This window comes from Equus asinus, chromosome 15, assembly GCF_041296235.1.
Source record: "Equus asinus isolate D_3611 breed Donkey chromosome 15, EquAss-T2T_v2, whole genome shotgun sequence".
Classification (NCBI taxonomy): Eukaryota; Metazoa; Chordata; class Mammalia; order Perissodactyla; family Equidae; genus Equus; species Equus asinus.
The window spans coordinates 32163749-32189604 of NC_091804.1; the positions used below are offsets into that span (position 1 = coordinate 32163749).

Here is a 25856-nt window from a genome sequence, read left to right on the forward strand (position 1 = left end):
CAACCTTGAACTTAGGCGCTTTGCAAACACTGTAGAACTATTTTAGTGCTCCCACTTTTGCCATCTCCCATACTTAAACTGCCAACACATGACGAGGTAACACAATCTTACAAATATCTGAGCACAGATTATTTGAGACTATATTAACTTTTAAAATAAGCTTTTACTTTGCCTGTTGTCTTGCTTTTTTGGGCTAGAGTGAAAACAGCATGAACTTTAGAGTCAAAGAGTGTCCCTATTACTCATTAGCTGCACAACTTTGTAGCCTCTCCACCTATAAAATGGAAATAATTATGCATAACTCTTATAAGGATTAAGTAATATATCACTTATAAAAGTGCTTGTCATATCATAGTTGCTCTCCTGGCTCCATTTAATACTCCTATCTTAGTTTCTTTTTTCCACCTACTTCTCATTTATGTTTCCTTGCTGTATTTTATGAACCTGAATGAGTCACCTTATATTCTTTTGGAACAAAAAGAGCTTACAGTTATGCATCGCTTAACACAGGGGCATGTTCTGAGAAATGTGTCATTACGTGACTTCATCGTTGTGCGAACATTATAGAGTGTATTTACACAAACCTAGATGTGAAACACCTAGGCTATGTGGTACTAATCTTATGGGACCACTGTCATATATGCGGTCCATCATTGACCACAACATCATTATGCAGTGCATAACTGTATAAATATACAACATAAAAACAGCAGACATTCTTCTGAGAAGTAAGAGTGGGCACTGACTGGGAAGGGACATGAAGCAACTTTCTGGGTAATGATATCTTGGGAGGAGTTTGGGTTACACAGGTGTATGCATTTTTCAAAACTCAGCAAATGTACAGTTAAAATTTAACCACAATGAAATGTACAAATCTTACCTCAAAAGAAAAAAAATCTGCAAACAAAAAATGACCTCTCCTTAGTGATATGCATGCTGACGCACTGAGGGAGAATGCATAAAAAATACAACGGACAGGGGCCAGCCCCGTGGCCAAGTGGTTGAGTTCCCGTGCTCCGCCCAGGGTTTTGCCAATTCAGATCCTGGGCACGGACCTGGCACAGCTCATCAGGCCATTCTGAGGCATCATCCCACATGTTACAACTATGACTCACAACTAAAATACAGAACTATGTACTGGGGGGTTTTGGGGAAAAGAAGGAAAACTAAAAAAAATTTAAAAATTAAATCTTTAAAAACAAAAAATACAACGGGCAAGAGGCCAGCACCATGGCCTAGTGGTTAATCGCTGCACTCCACTTCAGCAGCCCAGGTTCACAGGTTCGGATCCTGGGCATGGACCTACACCACTCATCGGCAGCAATGCTGTAGCCGTGACCCACATACAAAATAGAGGAAGACTGGCACAGATGTTAGCTCAGGGTGAATATTCCTCAGCAACAAAAAAAAGAAGAAATTACAATGGACAGATGGCTGGATAGAGGGATAGGAAGCACAGAGAGTAAAACGTTAATAGTCAAAACCTGGTGGTGGGCGTATGGCTGCTCACTGTAAAATTCTTTCAACTTGGCAGTATGTTTGAAATTTTTCATAATAAAATATTGGGAAAAAATTTCCTATGGACAAAAATGGAAGGCACTCAACACATGTTAGTTCGCTTCCTGAACTCTCTCCTCATCATTATTCATCCATTTGTTCATTCACCTATAAATGCTTATTAGGCATACACTGTAGGACTGCCTAGTACAAGTTGCTTAACCTGAAGCCCTCTGAAACTCAGTTTCCCATCTATGGAATAACAACTCCGTGTGCCTCATGGGATTTTTGTGAGAATTAAGATGAGAGAATAAGAGAATAAGATGAGAGAATTAAGATAAGAGAATTAAGAATAAACTTATAACCTCAGCTCAGTTCCTGACCCATAGCTGGTGTTCAGTAAATGCTAGCTGCCATTATGCCAGTATAACACACAGTAAAGAACATGGGCATTATAACGTATTATTCCAGTATCAAGTAGTGGTTAGAAGGCCTGAGTCCTCACTGATGGCTTGGGTTCAAATCCCAACTCCACCACTTTGCAGCGCTGAAACAGTGTAAGCATTCAATCAATGTTAGTAAAATTCACTGCGCTGGATACTCAGAGGGCATGAAGATGAATGTGTAAGACCCTGACACCTCAAGGAGTTGATAATCCAGGGGAAGGGAAAGCAATGTCAACAGAAGCATCACAAAGTGGTGTGTGATGTGTGCCACAGGAGATGCGCTACAATGGACTTGAGATGCTGGAAAAACAGACTGAATAATGACTGAAGAAGACCAAAGAAGGCTTCAAGGGGGTAGCATTTGATGATCTGGGACTTGAAGGCAGAGAGGGGGAAGAAAAAGCTCCATAATGTGAAAGTACATGGTACAGACAGCCTACTAGGGCTTAATAAAAGGGAGGAAAGGGCAGGTTGGAAGATGCATGACTGGAAAAGAATCAGGATCAGATGGTGGACAGTTCTGCTGATGAATGTAGACTTAGTTTTGCAAAAGTACTTTGAAAAAATGGTCATCCATTCATATAATCAACTAGGTTAGCAGAGGTGAGTCTTCCAAATTAATTGTCAACCAATAATGTTTTCTTGATTTTTTGATCTGATAAATGACAAACACTGCTCATCATTTATCCACTGTACTCTTTATATTGAATAACCAAAAATTCATAAAACCATAAACATTTTACCAACTCGAGGCATGAGGACATATCTTTACTCAGTAAGAAGGCCCAGAGTCTCTGAAGGGAGGGCCAGGGAAGAGCTTATCAACAGTGTTGTGGAATCAAGTTGGTTAGCACCACTCTAGCTGGCTCATTGCTTTGAGGGTCAACTTGGAATCTGACCCAGGAGATTAAATTCAGGGAGAAATGCCCACACAGCAGCAGAGAAGAGTTGGTTCCCTCTGGATGCTGCCAGCTGGCCAAGCTGTGCCTCTCAGAGCTTGCTCTGCCTTGGTAAACACATTTCTGATTGCCACAGGCACTGAACAAAACCACTAAGCCTTACCAAACTGTCTTCAACATCAGAGCCTGAGGGGAGTGGCCATGGGAGGGGCAAGTTTTATGATTAAGGGCACCAAACACTGCTTCAAAATTATGTAAATCAAAACATATGAAGTACACATGAAAACACCTTTTCTTTTCAGCACTGTTGCTTATGTTGACGTAAACCAAATCTTTTTAGCAGAGGCACCTTTAAGTGAGGCAGGTGGGCTGACTGGTTCAGGCTCAGAGGAACAATCTCCTGGTCTGTGAGCTCCGTGAGGGCAGGGACCATGAGCATCTTGCTCACTGTTGTGTTCTCAGAGCCTAATACAGTGCCTGGCACGTAAAGTATGCTCACAAAATATCTGCTGACTGAATAAATAACCTAGTCCCCAGCTTTCTAAGTTCAGAAATATGGTGCTTTTTCAGTTCACTGAGATTATTAAATTCTTAACTGAATGGGATAGAAATGGTTTAATACCAACCAAACTCAATGGAGACACACTGGATTCCCCCTCCACCCACCCCACTCCTATATTAGAGGGGGTATAGCTTTCTAGGAGCCTCACTTTTCCTGTAATTTATCCAGAGCTGTCCTCTCCTAATATCAGGGCATCTGGGAAGAAGAATCCCTCATCAGGTTGCTTCCTGAGGAACAAATTAGAGCTTCTAAGAAGGTTTTCAACCTGCATATGTAGCAAGGCCAGCTTTGCAGCAACCAGAATGTCTGTCCCAGGGCAGTGTGGCATCTCCCCTCCTGTGGACAGAGCGAGATGTACTCAGAGAGTCCTACCTTCCAAATCCTCCTAGACTCCACAAAGGCTCCCAATCTGCTGCCCCTTTGCAACATTCTTCATTTGAACATGACATAAACCTCTAGCTTTTACGATTTTTCTGTTCCTAGGGCTTTAACTTGGCTGCTTCCTAATGACCAAGGACGGATTTTCATCGACATATGCCTCCAGAAGACTGCTTGGGTCTAGTCATCTCCACATGGATGTCCACCAATTTTCAGGCCATTTTGGCCTCAGCAGCAAACACTGCAGCAATATCTTCAGAGAACTCCAGGGTACTAAACGATATCTTTGGACCCATGACTCTGCATAAGTCTGGTTTGGAATTTTTTTTCCTTTAGTATCTTGCATTGACTAATTTTCTGCCCACTTGGCCTCATAAAATTTTCAGAAAAATCTCTCATCAGCATAGCTTCTCACTACTGTAATTTTGAGAATGGTCTAGAAAATTCATTATTTCAGGAAATGAGCCTAGAGGCAACGTTGTGGAAGGTCATCAATATCATTTACCCACTCAGAAAAGAGGACTTAACCCTAAAGCTTTCCTTCCTATTCTTAAGCCAGTTTATACGCAGGAAATAGTCCACCCAAATAGTTTAAGGGAAATCAGTTGAACACTGCCATGGGGAGGATGAGGTCACACAGTGGACATTTACAACTCCAGATGCCACATCTGGACCAAGGTTAAAATGGTTCACTACTGGGGCCAGCCCTGTGGCCTAGTGGTTAAGTTCGGTGCACTCTGCTTCAGCAGCCCTAGTTCATAGGTTCAGATCGCAGGCGCGGACCTACACCACTCATCAGCCATGCTGTGGCAGCAACCCACATACAAAGTAGAGGAAGATCAAGCACAGGTGTTAGCTCATGGCTAATCTTCCTCAAGCAAAAAAAGATGAAGACTGGCAACAAATGTTAGCTTAGGGTGAATCTTCCTCGGGGGAAGAAAAATTGTTCGTTGCTGAACTCCTTAAAAACTTGAGGGAATGCTACCTGGTTCCCAGGATTTGCCTATTTCTAGTTTATCAAGTAAAGTTTCAACAGTCTGTAAATTTATCACTTATTTGTGTAGTCCAAATGACAATCAGGAAAAGGTTCTCTCCCCTACTGTTTTCCCCCAGAACAATAACAACAACAACAAGAGCAGCTAACAACAATGGAGCACACAACACACACTGGACCCTGTTCATTCTAAGCATTTCACATGCAGTAGTTCATTTAACCTTCTACAACCCTTGGTAGTAGATATTATTACTGCCTCCAGTTTACAGAGGAGGAAACTGAGGCGCAAAGCAGCTAAGTAACTTGTCCAAGGTCACTCAGCTAGCAGCTGGTGGAGCCAGGATTTGAACCCAGGCAGCTTAGTTCCAGAGCACACATGCTTAGCACTACACTCTCCTGTTCTCAAAGAATGCAAGAACAAATTATCATTTGGAAGAGAGAGAGGGTCTATGAATCAGAGTTCTGGAGGAAGCTGAATTGAACAAAAGATTCAAAATGACAGAAGGAAACCACTTCCAGAATGGAAAGACCTGAGAAAAGAAACAAGAAGGAGCTCACAGGGTCTCTCACATAACTAGCAATCAAAGAGGGTCACTAAGACAAAGGCTGGAAACATCTCAAAACAACATGTAGAAGGTAAAGAGAAAAAAAGAACTCCAAGTAAACAACTTAAACAAGCAGATTATGTGAAAGGGAATCCAAAAGAGTTACTTTTGATTTTTTTTAGTAACAGAAGCCCAGAAACAAGACAATGTAAGATATTAGACCACACAAAAAAGAGAGAGAGAGAAACAAATCAGACTATTTTAAGCTGTCATCTGTAAACAAACAAAATGATGCCACCCCCAGACCAAGTGTCCTCTTCACTCCTCTACCAACAAGTTGTCTCCAAGAGCTGAGGTCAACGGCTGCTGTCTGCATTTCCTCAGCTCCTCCTGACTCCAGTGCGAGCTTCCTTAGGTACTCTTTGGGAACTGAGCATACTGGGATCACTATCAGTTTTCTTATTGAGAAAACCAGGGCTTAGATGCTTCTTAACCTGCTGGACATCTGCCTCATCTTTGTATCTCCTGCACCTAGCTCAGCATCCATCCAACTCAGAGTGAGGCCTTGGTGGTTAACTAACTGAATCAAGAATAATAAAATCCTTATGAGTACTAGGCTGAAGCCCAGAAGAATTAGTACACCTCAAAGAAAAATGCAAAATCTGAAAAGAAAAAATAAAGGGTGTAGATAAAGAATAGGAAGAGGGGATGCCAAAACTGGGAGAAACTGAGTTTCCTTATATGGAAGGAAAGGAAAGTTCTTGCTTTTGTTTTGATGATAGTAAATAAATACGGAAACAAATGTTATTTTTAGCACTAAGAGAATTCAAAAGATTGTTCACCTTTAAAATGTGTTTAAAAGATCAAGGAAGGGAAAGAACATTCCATAAGACAGAAGGTAAAACAGAAGAAAGACAACTAAGAAATATAAAAATTAAGAGACAAATTATATATAGAAAACATAACAAATGCAATAGTAACCATAAATTAAAGGGGATAAATTCACACATCAGTTATAGAATCTTCAAGATTGGTTGAACAGAAGACAAAATCCAACAATATTCTGCATGCAAGAGACAAGCTCTGAAATAGCAATAATGAAGTTAGAACATGTAACAAAATCACTACACCAGATATGTACAAGCTATGACAAAAAGAATAGAGGAGAAGCATGGCTTTAAGTATTGCCAAAAAACTAAACATGCAAAAAACAACCAAAAACACCTAGATTTAAAAAGAAAGGCATTAGATATTTTGAAAGCAAAAACCAAAATACTTTGGAAGGATCCATAAGAAAATGGCAGGAAGTGCTGCCTATGAGAGGGGAACTAATTGCCTGGGGAACAGGAGTGAGGAGGAAAATGACTTTTCACTACCTCCTTATGTATTTTTAAAGTTTTATATTTCAACTAAAAGTTTCTTTGAAAAGACTAAAAGTGATACTACTGGTAAATTTAGTGCAAAGGAAAAAAGGGAAATGTATGAAATTGGAAAAATAGCACATAAAAAGAGGCAATAAAATTATAGGGAAACACTATATTTATGTTAATAAATTTGGATAAAACTAAATAGATGGATTTCTATTAAAAATGTAAAATTCTAACACTGGCAAAAATAAAATACCTAACTAGACCAACATCTTAAAAAAAAAAATCAAATAACTATAACCCTACAAAGCAACTAGTCTCTGATGGTTTATAGTAAATCCTTTCAAACTCTCCAGAAACAAACAATTCACATTATAGAAACCATGCCTAAAACAGATCAAGATATAGGTTATCTAGGTTATTCTATTAACCTGGTCCTAAAACTGGCTAAAGAAAATTAAGAGAGAGGAAACTCTCTTTTTATTGCCTCTTTTTATGTGCTATTTTTCCAATTTCATACATTTCCCTTTTTTCCTTTGCACTAAATTTACCAGTAGTATCACTTACTTAGAATTCATGCTCAAAAATTTAAAAGAAAATGATAGTAAATAGAATCTAGGAATAGATTAAATTTTTAATATGTCATATCGACAGATACCAAAAATTCATTTGTTAAAATCCAACACCTATTCTTAATTTAAAAATTCTAACACTCATAATAAAGGTATATTTTCTTACCCTTATTAGAGTATCTATTTAAAACCAAATGCCAATATTATAACTCAAGGAAAAAATAAGCCATGCAGTCATTAAAAACAGGCAGAATATGAAGAAGCATTTTATCATCACTGTTAATACAGTATCAGAATTTCCTTCCAATATAAAGTAACATGAAAACAAACAGAATACAAATACAGTAAAGGCAGAGGCAAAATGTTTTCATATATAACACCACTGTATACTTATAAACCCAAAGGAATCATTTAAATGGTTATGATGAGTTTAAAGTGACCAGAGTCATCACCATTATAGAAAAATCAAAAGTATTTCCCGTCTTCAAACTTGACCTCACATGAAAATCACCTAGGCAGCTTTTTAAAATCCTGATGCCTATGCTTCAACTCAGACAAATTACCTCAAAAATCTCTGGGGATGCGACCAAGCATTAGTATTTTATAAAGCTTCTGGGGTGATTCTAATGTGCAGCCAAGTAAAGATACCACTACTACATGTTTCGTTATCTAAATATCTAAAAACTGCAATGCAAAAAAAAATTACCATTCATGATATTTGCAAATGGGAAGAGAGATTGCTGTGAGCAAACAGGATTTCAAAAGAAGAAACATGGAAGCAGACACAGTTAGCTACTGTGCAAATGTCTCCAGTCCATTGCAGTTTAGGCAAAGAGGCAGGCAGCTGCCCAAGTTACTGGAGGGGGACATGACCCATGGCTACATGCCTGTCGAAGTGTTATTGCGACAGGAAGCAAGCATGAGGATTTAATAGGGACTGAGTTGGTACAGGGTTACCTGCATACCGTTATGAGGTTATATGTGAGATAAACTCCTAGAAATGCAATTGCTGAGTCAAATGGTATGTGCCTTTAAAAGTGAAAGATTAATTTTAAAAGATATTAAAGGTCAAATAGAAAAATCAAGATGTGTAGAATAAACAAAATATCATACTTGATAGGTGAGAAGTGGAGTGGGAGAAATGAGGTAAGCTGGAATAGGCAAGATGGCTCAGTATTACCAGGTAGTAGGTACAGAGACCAACATAACAGAAAATTCCTGGTGATTCCAATTTAGCTTTGCCCTTCATTAACTTTGCCCCCACAGGAGAAATCTGAAGAAGGAGAAGGAGGGCAGGAGCCATGTGGCTATCTGGGAGGAGAAGATTTGAGGCAGGAGCATTTCTGGATTGACTGAAGAACAGCAAGGAGATGAGTGTGACTGAAGCAGTCGGTGCAAAGGTGAGCACTAGAAAACATGCGTACAAGTTTACTCATAAGTAAACTTGCATTACGCCATTTTTAGTTTAGAAGATTGATATACAAAGCCACTACATAATTTTTACTCAACCTTACTACTCAAAGTTAAAGAACAAGTGGCTGGAATATATCATATATCCAACAGTAGTCTTGCTGCAATCCACAAGAAGGCAGAAGTTCCAGAAGCTACAATTGTGAAAAAATTCCCACGGGCTGGGTGGCCCCAGGTTCGTGGAGAAAGAGTGATGCTGCCACGAAGTTGTGCAAGTCAGGACGCTATGCAAAGAACTTCCAGTGTTATACACCATCGATGACTATATCTCCACTTCCTCCACTTTCTTTCCAAAAATTTCTACTCAGCACACTGGAGAAACATTCTCAACTTTATAATGAAAGACAATTGATACATTTCCTTTATTTAAAAAACTTTAAAACAATAACAAAAAACCCACAAAGTCTAAGCTTATGAGTAGCTGAATAACAATACGTAGGGTTCTCAACTCAAAAAATAAATAAATAAAAAATAAAAAAATTTTACTAGAGCACACCTATTTCCCCAAGTGAAGGCTACATCTATTTACATTGATTATTTCCAGTCTGCTTTGTCTTTAGTATTAAATTTAGCATTGAAAAATTCTTCCTATTTCAGAGGGCAGTGCCACACATCTTGCAGCCTGAGAATATGGCTTGCACTCAGACTAAAAATTGACCTTGAACCAAACCTGCACATCACAGAGACACAATAGACAGCTCTACTTTTATAAACCCAACAGTCAACCTAAGATACAACAGTTTCCTCTCAAGTGATTTAAGAAATCACCTAAATACAATACAGAATACAATACAAATTTTTAGATTAATCCAAAAAAATCATTTGATCAAAGAGCTCAGCAATAAAAACCGAGAGAGGAAAAAATAACGTTTAATAGCAATATAGACTACATATGGCTATAAAGACTTAGGCAGTACTAAGTTACGGTAATTGACATGGCAAGAAACTTGTTAAAATCCAGAAGCATACTATTTACCTGGGAAACATACTTCTTTGTTACTTTATTGGTTTCTCTCTTCACTTTATGCAGCCCCTACGCATCTTTAAAGGTTCTCTTGTTGTTGCTTCTGTAGTTGCAATTCAGTCCTATAAAAGAAACAGCATATCATCACTTCATGAGAAAAAAAGTATATTCTAGAAAGCTGAGTTATCCAGTCTCATCAATCTTCTTTCCTAATTCATTTTCACCAGAACTGTATACAAACAAAAAAACCTAAGGGGTGAGGAGAGTAAAAAGAGGTCATTAAAATACAAACTAGCAATTTAAAATTATTAAAAATGCCAGTGGAAACTGAAAAATATAAATGGAAATAAGGCAAACTCAATTGTCTCTGATAGTAGATCAGAATAAGATGATTCACTAAAATCTGTAATTTTAACACTCTTTCCACCAATGAGTTGCCATCTCTCTCTCCTAGCTAAGTTTGAGATGGTTGAGCAGAAATGATAAAATTAACTGATGTGTGGCCTTACAACTTCAAGAATGCACACCATTAAGGACGTGCTGTTTTCTCATGCTCTTCCATTCAAAGCCCTGGGGTTTTCCTGGCATGGATTCTGGAGGTACAAAACATGGTCTAGAGTGTGTGTTCCAGGCCAAGGAACTATGCTCTCTTCACGTTTGTTTCTGACCCTCATCCCTATGTCATACCAATCTACCCAGTGCCAATGATGGGCATACAGTAACACTGGGCGAATCAATGAGACAGTAACTATGTTTCCAACAAACACTAGAGAGAGTCAGGACTATGAGTATCTGCGAATGTAAACAAGTTTGCCCCTCAATAAAGCACCCATCACCAAAGCAGTTCCTAGTGATCGTTCACCATCATTCTTATGTCTTTAACGTACACATATCAAGCTTTTAGTCTGTGTCAAGCACTGTTCTAAGAGCTTTAACTACATTAACTAATTCAATCTTTATAACAACCCTTTAAGGTAGATTCTACTATTCTAATTGCCCAGATGAGGAAACTAAGGCACAGACAGGGTTAAGTAAATTATGTAAGGAAATGCACTATTCTGTTGTTTATAGGCATGGCTTCCTGGGCAAATACAATCTTGCAGTAAGCTGCAGTCTCATCCACCTATTTCACTTTCTTTTACTGCAGTCATGGTATAGTAGCTTAATGTCTAGTTTAATTAGCTCTTGTTGGAAAATTTTCCTAATTAATAATTTATTGAAAAACTTAACTTTTAATTCTCCACAACTTAAAAACTGACCTTTTCTTACTTAAAAAAAAATTATCCAGTGAACATCAAAAAATATAAATCTTCCTAATTTTATGGAGTTAGAAGAAATAATTATTTTAAGCTAAATACTCACATTCACCCACTACATCAGTTTATTACATTTACTCCAGATATTTTTCTCTGTTTACCAGATCCCTTCTAACTTGAAAGTCACAAAGCCCTTACTCAAGCAAGGCATTTATTCTTGTACTCTCTAGTCTAGTCGATTGGGACGTGATGTGAAAGAGGCCAAAAGCTGTGCATTCAATCCACCACAAACTCTTAGCTTCATGTCTACAAACTCTCAGCCTGGATGGCATATTTTGGGTCATAAGAGGAACCAGGTAGGAGTGTACAAGACAACTAGCATAAATACATCTGCTGGAGAAACAAGTCCACATATAACACACGGGCAGAAGCAGGACTATGGGGCAGAAGCATCAACTTTATTCATAAAGAAAAGCTTTATGATCATTGGCAAAGCACTTTTACCTTTCTGAGTAAAGTCTTCTCAATCTCAGATCTTTTGACAGAATCTAACCTGAAGTCCCTCCTTCCAAAAACAAAACAGGTATAAGATAAAAACAAGAAACTAAGGAATTTAGTTTTTGTACAAGCTCTGATTGATTGATCTGAAAACAGAATTTTCTTATTCCTGACACCAATTCCACCGACAATAAAAAGCACTTGTATGGTTTTAGAAAGTATCACAAAAATCTCTGAAAGTGCAGCATAGCAAACCATCAGAAAAATCTTACTGCAATTCCATTAGTATATCTTAGATTCTTTAAAAATTACACTTAATTTTCATAAAACCAAAAGCTGTTCCATCTCCAAATAATATGAAGTTATTTTAAATATGCTTTTTCAGATTAAATGAAGAAATCAACCAATATCTGTCCAGATCACATTCTCAAACAACACAGGGCCCATTCAAGGTAGAAGTTTTACCAGCTTCTACAAATAAAAGTGAAAAAGCAAAACTATATTCCTTAATAGTTATTTTAGGAAGAAACGTACTTGGGATCATCCGTCTTTGAGTTTTCCTGCCTACAAGTGGAAAGAACTTTCCCAATGTACTAATGCTACAAAGCACATGGGTTCCACCAGTCACAAGGTAACTATGACAGCAAAGCCACAGTTATTTATGAGATCACAACAACTATGATGTAATTTTTTAAATTGACGTAAAACTCACATAAAATCAACCATTTTAAAGTGTACAATTCAGTGGCATTTAGTATATTCACAAAGTTGTGCAACCATCATCTCTACCTAGTTCCAAAACATTTTAGTCACCCCAAAATGAAACCTTGTATTTATTAAGCAGTCACTATAATTCCCCCTGCACCAGCCCCTGGCAACCACTAATATGCTTTATGTCTCTATAGATTTACCTATTCTGGATATTTCATATGAATGCAATCACAATATGTGACCTTTTGTGTCTGCATGATATCTTGAGGTTCTTCTACATTGCAGCATGTATCAGTACTTCATTCCTCTTTATGGCTGAAAAATATTCCATTGTATGAATATACCACATTTTGTTCATTAATTCACCCACTGATGGACATTTGGATTGTTTTCACCATCTGGCTACTGTTTATAGTGCTGCTATGAACATTTGTGTACAAGTATTTGTTTGAACACTTCTGTCTTCAATTATTCTGTGTATATATCTAGAAGTAGAACTGCTGAGTCATACGGTAATTCTACATTTAACTGTTTAAGGAATCACCAAACTGTTTTCCACAGTGGTTACCATTTTACATTCTCACCAGAAAAGCACGAGGGTTTCAATTTTTCGACATCCTCATCAACACTTATTTCCTGTTTGTGTGTGTGTGTTTAAATATACCATCCTTGTGGCTGTGAAGTGATATCTCATTGTAGTTTTGATTTGCATTTCCTTAATGACTAATGATGTGGAACATCTTTTCATTTTTATGTTGGCCATTAGTATATCTTCTTTGGAGAAATGTCCAGTCAAGTCTTTGCCCATATTTGAATTGGGTTGTTTGTCTTTTTGTTGTTGAGTTATGAGTTTTTTAATATATTCAGGATAGTAGACCCTTCTTAAATTTGCAAAGATTTTCTCCCATTCTGTAGATTGTCTTTCTACTTTCTTAATAGTATCCTTTGATGCACAAGTTTTAAATTTTGATGAAGTCCAATGTGTCTATTTTTTTCTTTTGTTGCTTGTGCTTTTGGTATTGTTTCTAAGAATCTATTACCAAATCCAAGGTTATGAAGATTTACCCTTCTGTTTTCTTTTAAGAGTTTTGACTCTTACAATTAGGTCTTTGATCCGTCTTGAGTTAATTTTAGTAGACAGTTTGAGGTTGAGATTCAGTTTCATTCTTTTGCGGGTGGATATTATTTGTTGAAGAGATTGTCCTTTCCCCCACTGAATGGTCTTGGCACCCTTGTCAAAAATCAATTGACTATAGACGTATGGGTTTACTTCTAGACTCTCAATTCCATTCCATTTATCTGCATGTCTATCCTTATGCCAGCACCTAACTGTTTTATTATTGTAGCTTTTTTTTAAATTGGGAAGCATGAGTTCTCCAACTTTATCTTTCTTTTTCAAGATTGTTTTTAGTATTCAGAGCCCCTTGCAATTCCATATGAGTTTTAGGATCAACTTTTCCACTTCTGCAAAAAAGGCTGCCAGGATTTTGGTAGAGATTGCACTGAATCTGTAGGTTGCTTTGAGTAGTGTTGCCATATTTATAATATCAAGTCTTTCAATTCATGAACATGGGATAGCTTTCCATTCTATGATGTCATTTTAAGTCACCTTAAAATGTCCTTGATAAGGTAATGCAATAACTTTCTTTAGTTTTCTGTATCTCTCTGGTAATCTACTAACACCCTGGAATAATCCACAAATACGCAGTTTACACTTGTCATGCCTAGTCCAAGATTCATATCCCAGAGAAGAAGTGTCAATTATGCAGGATCTTACTGTTTGCTTTTGTCTATAGAAAAGACAAGAACTCAAGGATTTGCATTTCCCTGATTTATAGTTAATTTTCATCATCTTCAGTTCCTAGTAGAGGAATTGATACACATCAACCTTATATGTTCACTGATAAGAGTAAGCTGTTTCATGGACTCCACAGAATGGTATTGTGAACTCTCTTTCATATAGTTCACATCCAAAAAAAACGATTATGAAACATTAACTACTCTGCCAAAGATTGTGCTCAAACACACCAGGCTTGATCAGTTAGAGCTTAAAATGTCAACTCTAATTGGGAGGGGGAGAAGAAGACTTTAAAATTCTTTTCTCTAAAAACTTTCGCTCAAGTCTATAAGAGAACAATTGTTTAAGTTATAAATGTAACTTGGGCTGGACACAATCTGTTCATTGCTCTCACATCAAAGTTAGAACTGAAGACAACATAGTAACCCAGGAAAAATAACTGTGGCTTATTCTAAGACTAGTAATTTCAGGGAAATTGTATATTCCCCAAAAGTAAAGTCATCTTAGATTATTAGTCTGAGGGACAGTGATTGCTTCAGTTCCCATGTTTGGCGTCGACTTTTCAAAGCTTCAGTTTGTACCTCCTCTGAACACATGGGTCACGTGGGACTCATGGTCCAGGTGATCCAGTAATATCAAAAAGACTTTTAAGAATAAAACTGCTTATACATAATTTCAATCACAAAATACCATTTGTTGTTGAAATAAACAAGTAGGAACCAAATCCTGGGAAAAAGAAATCCAATTCCACATATTTTGTCATCTATAATGAAACCAAAGGCAATAAAAATATCTTCTGGCAGGTACTCAGAGTCAGTGCCTTGGCAAGGAATGTTAGCTAACGCAAAGTTAGAAGGTCTGATGTTTATTTGTTTTGTTTTGGTTTTTTAACCAGAAAGTTTAAGTTGAAAAGGGAAATGGAAAAAGGAGCCAAGGAAAAAAAATAGACCTGGGCAAGAAATGGGGGCCAGAAGATAAGCAGGTAAGAACCTGACACAAGGAGGTTGCAGACAAACAAGAGTCCAGGGAGGGGACAAGTTGGCCTAGCCTGTATATGGAGTGGACCACTTGCTGACTGAGTCTACTGCCAAGCGTCAGTGGACTCTTTCAGCACAGTTATCGGCAAAGCTGGTTAGTATACCATACATAGCAGATTTACTTTTATGGCATGAGTTTTGCCATAAATTCTTCTAGAACTGGAAAGCCCTTATAACATGGCAGGTAGAGAGGGCACCTTCTCCTTTGGTCCTGCCACTGCCTGATGAGGGCCCTGTCTTCAGAGCCCATATAATTTCCTGTCCTCTAAGACTGTTTTCAACAAGCTAACTGAATAACTGTACTCTCTCCACACTGCCTCAGCTCTTTTTGCACTGTTAACCTGAACTCTGTGTCAAGATTCAGAGGAGAGGTGGGATAAAGGGGCAGGGTCCAAGGAAATGGGATAAAGGTCATATTCTCCCTGGTTGGTGGTGACACAGAGGGAAATAAACTCTACAAGGAACAAGATGGGGGAAGGGGGTGCTGTGCCCTTTTCTGTCACCAAGAGAGACACCCTGGGCCTCTCAAACCCGGAACTCACAATTCCCGTTCTTAGGTAATATGCTGAATACCTGAATGTATGATTGCCACTTGAGTTTGGGGGGAGTTTTTTCCTAGTTATCAAATTATACGCCCAAAGAGGCCATGGGTTTTTCACATAGCTTGTATTGGAAGAGCAGCACACAGCAAGTGCTTCAAGTCATCCTGGTGCTCCTTACCCCAGAAGCCCCAGCAGAAGGGAGCCCAGATTTGCTACAGGGCCAGTAGTGTGGGAAAGCACCCCAGCCTTGCTCTTGGTGTAGTCAAGACTCAGCATCCTGAGTAACCTCAAACAATTGCTGTGATTTGGTCCCAGTGTTTAGTAGCTCTCTTGGTTCCCAACTGGGTGCCCTGAGTTCTCTCACTACTTAGCTTTTTCTTTTTTTTCCTTTCTGTAAAAGGAGCTCTGAGTAATTTGCAGGCCTGCCATTCCGTGCCCAGGAGCTGAACTCCCGAGGCGTCAGCCCTGCTCTTGGCCAGCCTGCTTTAGTTTTGCTCTCTGCTCTCTTTGTGGTGGTCTTAGTTACAAGCTCCTGGAAACAAGCCCTTAATTGCAGGGCAAATGCCTGATTTGCAAGCACTGCGAGGCAGGAAAAGAGAAGGAGGGTGGCATGTCGGAGTTTATGACACAGCTACAAACTAACCATCCCTGATTTTAAAATAGCCCAAACCTGGACACATCCTACATGTCTGTCAACATGAGAATGGATAAACAAATTGTGGTATGCATACAATGGAATACTACTCAGCAAATTAAAAAAAAGAAGTTTCTGATATACACAATACGGATGAATCAAAATCACATTGAGCAAAAGAAGCTAGACATAGAATATATTATATGATTCTGTTTATATGGAGTTCTAGAAAAAACAAAATTAATCTATGGTGGTAAAAATCAGAATAAAGAATAACTGGATGATGAAGACTGACAAGAAGGGAGAATGAAAGAACTCTGGAGTGACAAAAATGTTCTAAATAGTACTGATTAGGGTGGTATTTACATGGGTATAAACATTTGTCAAAACTTATTGAACTGTACATTGAAAATTTGTACATTTTGCTGTATGTAAATTACATCTTAATTTTTAGAAATAAAAAAGTTCAAAAGTCTTTATTTTAAAAATGGCAAAAAAGATAGTTTTCTATCATGTTGCACCTATGTGGCTAACATTTTGAGAAAGAGGCAAGATATCTGAAGTACTCAAATATACTTCTTTAGACAAAACAAAGATAAATCTCTTTATCGCAGAGAAATTTACATCAATGTATTCATTTAATTCTTAAGACTGAATTACGTAAAGAATTCCCTCAAATTTCTCTTACTCTAACATCCAAGTTAAATATTTTAAGCATATTTTCAGAGCAGAAAGTATAGTGTAGAAGATGGAAAGACTAACTTGATATTTTTAATGTGTGAAAAAAATTTCCCCTGATTATAAGAGCAATACACATACAACACAGGAAAACTGGAAAATACAGAAGAGTAGGTAAGTCTATACTGGGAGAAAACTCACATAATCCAAACCATAAGCATAAAGAAAAAACTTAAAAGTCATCTGAAAAATAGCCACTACCCAGAGATAAGCATTGTCAACATTTTAATACAAACACACACAAGATTTTAACCAAATTGGGATCACAGTGTACATAATGTTACTTTTGTTTCACTTAAATATATGTAACAAACATTTTCTATGTCATTGAGCATTCTTTGCATTTTTTATTACTACTGAGGTTAAATATTTTCATATGATTATTGGCCACTCTTATTGCTCTGCAAGACAGCTTGGCAATTTAAAAAATGTTGATTTTTTCCTTATTATAATATACTTACTGCAGAAAATACAGAAGAGTATTTAGATTATGGGGGGAAAACTCACATAATCCAAATCATTAAAGCAATTACTACTGTTAATTTTTACTTCTCTTTGCACATACATTTTTCTTATAAAATTGATCTTTCAGATAAATCTGTTTTAGAGTATATCTTTTTTTCACTTAGCAATATTAAAAACTACACAAGCATTTTTCCTATGTTAGTAAAGTCTTTCTAAACATTTATTTTTGTTAGCTTCATTTTGTTTGTAGAATTTTAGCTACACAGATATACCATAATCTAAAAATCGCTCAGTGTCAGACACTTGAAGATGCTCATTTCATTTTTGTTTTTATTTACTTTAAAATGTAGAGATAAACATCTCTGTATATAAATTATTGTCTTAACCTGTGATTATTTCCTTGGGATAGACTGCCAGGATTTGAATGCCTGGGTCAAAGAGTATGAACATTTTTAAGGCCCATGTTACCAAACTGCATTGAGAGTTATATCAATTTGCATTCCACAAGCAGTATATAAGAATGTCTGTACTTCTACACCTTTGCCAGCACTAAATTCTCTTTCTCTGTCTCTCACATGCACATGCTCCCCAACCCTCATAACTTGCCCCGACACCTCTCACCATAACAGCCCCCCAACACACGTTGCTAACTTAATATATCAAAATGGTATCTTACAACTTTAAATGCATTCTTTACTAATGAAGTAGTTTTTCATTTGATTAAACCATCTATAATTCTTCTTCTATCCAAGGAATTTATTTGGATATCTGACCCTTTTCAGAGGTAACCAAAGAGTATTTGGAGACTTCTGGTTCATGACAAATAACAGAGCATTAGAATGTACTTCTCTCCTCCTTTAAAATGACAAATATAAAAGACTAATTAATTATTTATTATAACAGTGAGAACATATATTATAAAAACATAAAAGTAAGACTAAGTCCACAGCAGCTTAGGATAACCAGGAAAGATGCCATCGGGAGAACAGTGAGGAATTCTTGGCCAAACAAAAAAGCCATCAGAACTGAATGATGGCAGTGCTAACCACGTAGAGGAACCTTCAACTTGAACCAAGCAAAAGAAGAGACTTCTAAAAATGTGAGCATGCCCAAGAGAACTCTGGGGGAAAACAAACCCAAATTCAGAGGCAGTGGAAGCTGGATGTGGAAGTAGAAGTGGGCCAGGGATCATCAGGAGAATAATTAAAGGTCTGTGGAACAGCAGCATCCTCCAATGTTCTCTGAAAGGCTAAGCTGTGAGAAGAGCTCTCTATAATAAAGGGGGGGATCAGCAGTAGGGGACCACCCACCTAAGTGCTAGGACTAGAGAATGAAGAAACAGCACCACAAATGACAAGGCACACACCCACCCAGAACCCTGGCAGGCTATCCTGGCTACTTAAGAGGACCAGAGCTTCTGTACTCTCAATTACTCCTAGAAGAGTAAATCTGTGCTGAGTCCATTTGTGCTGAGGGAACCCACTACAGTTACCACTGTGATCACACAACCAGGGTTCTCAACCCAAGCTGTACATCAGAATTATCTGAGGAGCTTTCAAAATTACAAAGTGACATACAGGTGGCCAACAGGTACATGAAAAGACCCTCAACATCACTAGTCATCAGGGAAATGCAAATCAAAACCACAGTGAGCTATCACCTCACACCTGTTAGAAGGGCTATTATCAAAAAGACAAGAAATAACAAGTGTTGGCAAGGATGTGGAAAAAAGGGAACCCTTGGGCACTATTGGTGGGAATGTAAATTGGTATAGCCACTATGGAAAACAGTATGGATGTTCCTCAAAAAACCTAAAAATAGAACTACCATATGATCCCGCAATTCCACTTCTGGGTATTTACCTGAAGAAAACAAAAATGCTAACTTGAAAAGATATATGCACCCCTATGTTCACTGCAGCATTATTTACAACAGCCAAGATATGAAAACAACCTAAGTGTCCATTGATGGATGAATGGATAAAGAAAATGTGGTCCATACATACAATGGAATATTATTCAGCTATAAAAAAAAAGAATGAAATCTTGCCATTTGCAACAACATGGATGGATCTTGAAGGCATGCTAAGTGAAACAAGTCAGACAGAGAAAGACAAATACAGTATGATCTCACTTATATGTGGATTAAAAACAGCAACAAAAACCAAAAAAACGAAAAACAAGCTCATAGGTAACAGAGAACAGACTGGTGGTTGGTGGGAGAATGGGGGGGTAGGTAAAATGGGTGAAGGGCGTCAAAAGGTACAAACTTGCAGTTATAAATAAGTCACGGGATGTAATACAGCTTGGTGACTATAGTTAACACATCTGTATTGCATATTTGAAAGTTGCTAAGAGAACAGATTTTAAAAGTCCTCATCATAAGAAAAAAACTTTTGTAATTATGTATAGTGATGGATGTTAACTAGACTTATTGTGGTGATCATTTCACAACATATACAAATATCTAATAATTATGCTGTACACCTGAAACTAACCTAATGTTACATGTCAATTATACTTCAATAAAAAATAAATAAAAATAAAACTGGATTGCAGTAAAAATAAATAAATAAATTGTAAAAAACCGCCTGCTAGGGGCCTACTGCAATCCAACTGAATCAGCATTTATAGAGGGAATGGAGAATTAGGTATTTGTATTTAAATAGTATCTAGATAATTTAATGCACCCTTACAATTGAAAAACACTGGTCTGGATCCTCATTTATAAATATGGGCAGAAAAACAACTAAGAATAACACACTAAGAAAAACAATAGATTGAAAAGTGACACCAAATTAAACACAGGAACCAAGCCCAGAGGAAAAAGGGTTAACAACGGAAAAAGACAATAATTTTAGTATTCTCTGAAAGATCTATGAAGATACCATTTCAAAGATCTATGAAGATACTAAGGGGGTTGAGGGAGAAAGCAATACTAAAAGTTACTAGTGGGGAATAAAGAAACAAAACTGCAAACAAGGGGCTGGCCCTGTGGTCGAATGGTTAAGTTCGTGCACTCCGCTTTGGCAGCCCAGGGTTTTGCCGGTTTGGATCCTGGGCATGGACATGGCACCACTCATCAAGCCATGCTGAGGTGGCATCTCACATAGCACAACTAGAAGGACCTACAAGTAGAATATACAACTATGTACCAGGGGGCTTTGGGGGCAGAGGAGCGGGGGGAGGAGGAGGAAGAGGAGGAGGAGGGGGAGGGGAAGGGAGAGGAAGAAGAAAAGATTGGCAATGGATGCTAGCTCAGGTGCCAATTTTTAAAAGAAAAAAAAAAACTACAAACAAAATTAGTTGGGTTTTTTTGTTCTTTGTTTTTTTTTGAAGAAGAAGAAGATTAGCCCTGAGCTAACTGCTGCCAATCCTCCTCTTTTTGCTGAGGAAGACTGGCCCTGAGCTAACATCCGTGCCCATCCTCCTCTACTTTATATGTGGGACACCTACCACAGCATGGCCTGCCAAGCAGTGCCATGTGTGCACCCAGGATCCGAACTGGCAAACCCCGGGCCACCGAAGCAGAAAGTGCGAACTTAACCACTGCGTCACCAGGCCAGCCCCTAAAATTAGTTTTTAAATCCCTCAACAGAGGTCTGAACAGCAAAAGGTGCAAGACCAAAGATACAAATAGTGATCTGAAAGATTGGAAGATAGAACTGATAAATTTTCCTAAACCAAGAGACAGGAAACATGAGCAAGAAAAGGAAGATAAATCTAGATGATCCAACAGATGTGTAATTTTTTAAAAAGGGAGAGGATGAAGGGAAAGAAATTACAAAAAAAATAACAGGATAAAATTTCTCTGAGTTGAAGAAGGACCTGAATACAGGTTGAAAGGGTCTGCCAATGGTTTATATAACAATATTGAAAAGATAAACACCCAAATACAACTTGTGAAATATTTAAATTGCAAAAATAAAGAGACTCATGCAATCTAAGGTGGGAGAGGATGGCGGGAATGCCAACCATAACAAAAGGAAAATTAGATTTGCATCAGACTTCTCATCTATACCACCAGATGCTAAAACAAATGAAGCAATTTCTACAAAGTTTTGAAGGGAAAATAATTTTAAACTTAAAATCCCATATCCCCCTAAAACTATCATTTAAGTATGAAAGCAAAATGAAGATATTTTGGGGTATGCAAGAGCTCCATGAAGTTCACCACCCATGCATTTTAGAAGAGGGGAAGAGACTCAAAGTTGTACTGTAGTAAAGTTTAATCTGAATTTGAGAAATTAAAGTCAGGGCCAGCCTGGTGGCATAGTGATTAGGTTCATGTGCCCTGCTTAAGTGGCCTGAGGTTGCGGGTTTGGATCCCAGGCACAGACCTGCAGACGCTCATCAAGACATGCTGTGGCAGCGTCCCACATACAAAATAGAGGAAGACTGGCACAGATGTTAGCTCAGGGACAATCTTCCTCAAGCAAAAACAAGAAGATTGGCAATGGATGTTGGCTTAGGGCCAATCTTCCTCACTCGCCCCCCACCAAAAAAAAGAAATCAAAGTCAATTTGGGATAAAAGAAGAAGTGTTGATCAAAAAATAAGTAAAATCTATAGTTAAATGTCAACAATTATTGATCAAATAGAATGTGAAGTGCAATGCAACTGCTAATAAGAATTCTTCAAAGAAAACAAGCATAATGTAGAAAATTAATCAGAAACTTTGAAAGAAAAATCTGGCAACCAAAAGAGTAGGAAAAGAGAAGCAGACATAGATTTAAAGTCTTTTCTTATTTGTGGAGGAAACAGATGCTATTTAAATTTTGATGCCTACTGAGAAAAGCTAGGTTCAAATAAAAAGATGTCCTGCTCCAGGAACTGGATTGATGGTGCTGAATGGAGGTGAGAGGGCTCAATATGATGTTATTTAGTCCAAGGCCATGTCACACACAGTCTTATAGGCCAAAGCGGGGATTTTAAAATTCTATCCTAACTGCAATGGGAAGCCATTTAAGAGTTTTAAGGAAGGGAGTAAATCCATGTTTGATTTATATTTCCAAAAAGATCACTCTGGCTAAAGTGTAGACTGCATGGGAGAGAGGCCAGAATAGAAGCCGAAAGAGAAGGTAGATGGCTATTGCAGAAGTCCTGGGCAGTGGTGACAGTGACCTGCATTGAGCTGCTGGCAGTGGAGATGGGTTTTCTGTGTGTTGGAGGTAGGATCAGCAGGCCTTCTGGTGGAATGGGTATGAAGGACAGAGTTGTTTAGGATGACTCCCAGGTTTCTGACTTTACCAACCAAGTCCATGAAGGTACCATTTTACCAAGACAGGGAAGACCAGAGATCAGCAAGTTGTCCAAGAAATACTAAATACTCTTTCAGTACTTTTTCTCTGGACTAATTTTTCATTTAAATTCCAGATCCTGTGATAAGCTGCAAACACGAAGGACAATCACATAATTTCTCTTCTCATCTTCCCTACCAACTAACAATCTTCCTCAAGCACATATTTTTACGACTATTTAACACTGTGGAAGCAATGCCTCAGAGATCCATTAGACATAAATAGGTTCTCAATGCCTCTAATGAGGTCTACCTCTAAATGATGGTCAAATATCAACTCTAGAATCCTAGGTCTATTACATGCAGTAAAACTGGGCAAATAAGGAACCTAATAAAATGTACAGTGTCTTATGACTATTTCTCACTAACATTCCCTAAAGATAATTATTTTGATCAGCTAGAGACTGGTTAAGGTGATAACACTCAAAATTTAGCGCATCACCAAAGATACTTCACAACTCTTTAGATGTCCCATCTGTGTGTGTGTGCACACGTGTGCACACACATGCGTGCATTCACAAGCCAATGATTTTCTATACCCTGGAAATGAAATCTCCTCCCTGCCTGCATCTGTCAACTGTAGCAGAGCTTCCCAAAGTCCGTAATATGGAGCTTCTGCCATTCTCTAACTATGCAGTTGAATGACTTCCCATAAAAGCAAGGTCACCCACCACTAATGGCAAAGGCAAGTACATTTCCTGGGGAGGCAGCCACTGAGCATTAATATAACTTATCTACAATCACTGCAAGTCAAAGACAAACATGAGGAATCACATTCTCCAATCTCCAACCTAGATTCTCTTCAGGACACAGCTTCTTTTAGAAACAGTGCATGGAAAGTCATAGAAAAAAGTCTTAGGTGGGAAAAGGATGAGGAGAGAGGTAAAAGAGACAAACTTTACTCTCTTTATCTGCATAATTTTTGGCTGTTAAAAGTACATATATGTCTGTGCATTACTTACATAATTCTAAAAAAGAAAAAAAGGGAAAAGTTATTACACAAAATCCTCCAATTTTCAAACCTTTGTAATAGAAAAGAGTTTCCCCAAAGTGACAAGAAAATTGTACATGCTTCATAATGTTACAATTACCAAATAAGGAACGCTTATTACATAGTTACTTAAAAAGGAATACAGCTCTTGATCAAATAAATGGATTCATAAATATTTATTTGGAACTTACAAGGAGGCAGGCTCATGCCATCCTAGACTCTCTCTTGCTCTCAGACCACTCAGTTTCCCTTGCTGATCTCCTCTGCTCCAATTGCTTCAAGTCCCACCTTACACACCAACAATCTCCAAAACTGGCTTCCTCTCGACCCCAGAGACAGCTGCCTACTGGATATCTGCTTTTGGATGGCCCACTGCCTCCCAAGTTCAAGATGTCCCAAATCAGAGTCATCATCTCCCTCAGAGGTGATCCATTTCCTTTATTTCATGTTTGACTGCAACTTTAGAGCCATTCTTTCTTGAACTTGAAATCTTTATGATGGTAGTGACTTTTTGCTCAGTGCTATCATCCCTTTTGCCTAGAACAATGACTGGCACACAAAAGACACTTAATAAATATTTGCTAAATGAACACATGGCTAAAATTGTATGCTATAAAGTTAATTAAAAATGTAGAAACTAAAAATATCTTGGGATGTTTCCCTAGCCAATGCCAAAGTTTACTGGAAGGGCAGCAAACTGGAGGTCCATAGGCAGAAACTGGACTGCAGAAGACAAGTCTTAGCTGGCCAGAATGATATTTGGGGGGGGAAATTGTACTTACAGATAGGGTTCAAAAGTTTCCCATAGGTAACTACCACTCCTGTCTTATAACAGATAAATTCCCACTTCTATATGTATGCCCATAACCCCTGGTCTATAGTTAAATATTCTCTATCACCAGAGGTGTTGGGCACAGGCTGAGGTCATTTTTGCACTGCAAGGGTGACTATCCTAAACTATCTTTAAAGCCCCTTTGAGTTTTGGGACTCTATAATTTTGTTTATTTAACTGTATGTATTTTGCAATTATTTAACATTAAGGTGTTAAACTGAATACACACAAATTTTTGGAAAGTTTTAAGAAGAAATCAACACGCATTTTAGACATGATAACTAATAGAACCTAACAAAGAGTCTTGAATGTACAACCACTTTCGATCATCACCAGGCTGCTGGTGAAAGATGACTTAGTTTCAACTTTTTTTTTAATGTAACTGTGCTTCCAATTTCAAGTTCATGAATGAATGACTCCAAAGTCACAAAAAAGGAAATAAAGGAGCTCCTTGTTTTATTCCAAAGTTGAATTTAAAGGGCTGGTTACATCACTGAACTGGATACATATTAGCGTCTCCCTTGGTACATCTCATTTTATTCATAAAGAAGACATCTGTCTTCCTTTGTGTAACATAGCAAGGATGTGATCTTGTGCAAATAAAAGCATTGAATATATATGCAAAACATTCCAAAATTTGGATTTTTCCTTACAGCAGTTTTAACAATGTTATTTAGTACTGCCCCATTTTTCACACAATCCAAGGTGCTGGTGAAAGCTTTCTTCCCCCTAGATTACAAATGCTGCAGGGAAATGATCCTGCCTAACTTGTTCACTGCTGTAGTCCTAGTGCCTAGCAGTATGTCTGACAATTAATAGGTGGTCAATAAAAGTTTGAATAAACAGGTAAATAACTAAATTTAATTATGTAAGTATTCACCTCTATCCTAGTTGTAATTTTAGCAAAAAACTAAAAACTAGTAATAAGAAGTCCAAACACATTTTTTCAATGAAGGCAACATTGGTATAAGTAAGAGGGTTTCAAGATGACCAGTTTGAAAGGAAAGCACTCATAGGTTTGACAAAGTTCTGTTAACAGTTGCTGGAAAATCTGCTAAATCTGTAGTCACAACTTTGAATGTTATTAAGTTTCCTTTAAAAAGACTGTAAGTTTGATACAAGAATAAAGCTGGGAAAGGGGCAAAAATGTGGAGATTAAACAACATGCTACTGAACAACCAATGGATCACTGAAGAAATTAAAGAAGAAATCAAATATTACCTGGAGACAAATGAAAATGAAAACATGCCATACCAACTCATTTGGGATGCAGCAAAAGCAGTCCTAAGAGGGAAATTCATTGCAATCTCAAACGACACCTACCAGAATTAGAAAAAGAAGAACAAACAAAGCCCAAAGTCGG

At 37.8% G+C, this 25856-nt stretch overlaps 1 protein-coding gene across 4 annotated transcripts in view; it reads right to left on the minus strand.

Moving 5' to 3' along the window:
* Positions 1–25856, minus strand: part of ZHX3 (zinc fingers and homeoboxes 3) — a 132537-nt gene that overhangs the window by 54890 nt on the left and 51791 nt on the right. For all 4 annotated transcript variants that reach the window (XM_014845946.3, XM_044748862.2, XM_014845945.3 and 1 more), the window contains exon 2: positions 9707–9816. The gene's annotated coding sequence lies outside the window, so the exon portion shown is untranslated. The remainder of the gene's footprint in view (positions 1–9706; positions 9817–25856) is intronic.